Below are 2,056 nucleotides of genomic sequence, written 5' to 3'. Positions count from 1 at the left end.
TATACAGATATTGTTCGTTTTTCGTATAATCTCGATATTACGATTATTTACAATTATTATTATTACGTTTCGAACGATAAATTATCGAGATAAGTTTATTTATAACTTCAACTATTAAATTCTGCCCATCGCTGTTTGCAGGAATGCATCGTTCGAGGAAGAAAGAATATCGACGACGTTATTATCGTCGATATTAACGTACACGCGTAGAAATCGATTCGATCTCGATGGGTCTACCGCATACCCCGACCGATGAAATATCGGAACGGCCTTTTATACGGATCGTTTCGCGGTAGTTAGCCTCCGCCGGGTCGAACACGCGTGTATACAAGGGCAGGTGCACACACGCACCGTGCGTAGGCAGTAACGAACAATCAACGGCGCCCGTTACAACCGTGATTTTATGTTCCAATTTGCAAACGCGACGTTTAAAGGCCCGCTCGACCGTTCCCAACCACCACCGTACACCCATCGTCATCCTCGTCATCGAGTTCGTCGTTGTCCTTACGGCTCTTTCTCCCCCTCCTCCTCCGCGTCCATTTTTCTTTTCGCTGCGTGCGCAGCCGTGAGAAGAGATTATCAGAGTTAAAGCCAGCTTTCTGCCGCGCAAAAAAACGTCGTAACGTTCGCGGTGGATACGTTGCCGAGGTGAATTAACGAGTCTATGGAACGTGCTCCCGATATTGATATGAAAACTCGTTTTTAGAAAGATCGTATAATAGGAAAGGCATATAATTGAAAATATTTCGAGAAAATTATTACGTTATATTACACGTAAGCAGAATGTTTAATCCTTCACGAAGCACGAGCTTCGATTAAATGGGCGATCATGTCGATAGATCTGTAATATTTTGTTCTTTCTTATAAATATTACGTTGGAAATGGAAATTGAAATTGATAAGTTCGAAATAATATTTTTATAATTATATACACCGTATTCGTTGTTTCGTGCACACGGAATATCCTTTCGGTAATAAGATTTCGCGATGAGATCGCGAAGGAGATTACAGGATATGATTTGCATAAACTATAAAGATCAGGATCGAACAATAAACGTAAATAATTAGCTGTATTCTTAAACTGTCGTAATAAATATCGCGCGTTCATCGTTCTACTTTCTCTCTCTATCTCTCTCCCTCTCTCTCTCTCTCGTCGTCCATTCTCTCGCCTCGGTTAGCTAAATTATATACTTTTTTTCGATCGTGTCTCGATTACGAAGCGAGTTATCGCTTACTTAATAACGCGACGTACGAAATCGACTGCCAAACAAGATCACGGAAGAGCTAATCTTCCCTTTCTACTTTTTATTATTATTAAAACAAGGAATATTTAAATCCCTAAAGATTAAATTAAAATCGAAATTGAACGGTATTCGCGATTTGAAAAATTTCCTTTGTGAAGGTACGCGTGTGAGCGAAATATCGGTTTTTCATCGATTTTCAATTAATCTATCCCGTCCAATCGACAAGACGTTGATTGGAAGGCGTAAAGGAGCACCGGACGGAGGATTCCTCTTGCCTCGGATCACGTACATGATCTGGAACGTACGAGGATCTAGGAATTCGAGAAAGAAACTTTGAAATGTTGTGCGACGGGATCTCGTACGCCGGGGTTCATCCGGATCAAAGGCCCCGTTTAACCCGTGGACGGACCCCTCTTCCCCCAACTTCATATCCCGAAACAAAATCGGGGCAAATCCCGGAACAAAAATGACGATAATATTTGATCCGATTTATTCTCGAAGATGGACGTTATCGTTTCGTGGGACGGGCTCGTAGTGGCAGATTTCGAGCGAGGAATTCTCGTGGTCCATTTGCAATTCGAAATTGTTTTGGAAACTAATTTCTACGGGGGAAACGCGTCTGCACGGATACCGCACTGTCGTGTACAGAGGCTTCCGGTAAATTAGATTAGTTCTCGGATGTTCGTTACAACGCCGCCGAGTTGCGTTACTTCGTTACGCCGGACCACGCGCGTCAATCTCACCGGGGAGTCCCACCTCGGCCGGCCACGAGTTTCCCAATTTTTACTTATTCCTGCAAGTTATCGCCCGGCG

Source organism: Apis dorsata, unplaced genomic scaffold (genome assembly GCF_000469605.1).
Source record: "Apis dorsata unplaced genomic scaffold, Apis dorsata 1.3 scaffold_486, whole genome shotgun sequence".
Lineage (NCBI taxonomy): Eukaryota > Metazoa > Arthropoda > Insecta > Hymenoptera > Apidae > Apis > Apis dorsata.
The sequence above is the reverse complement of the archived record's forward strand: the minus strand, read 5'-3'. Positions refer to the sequence as shown.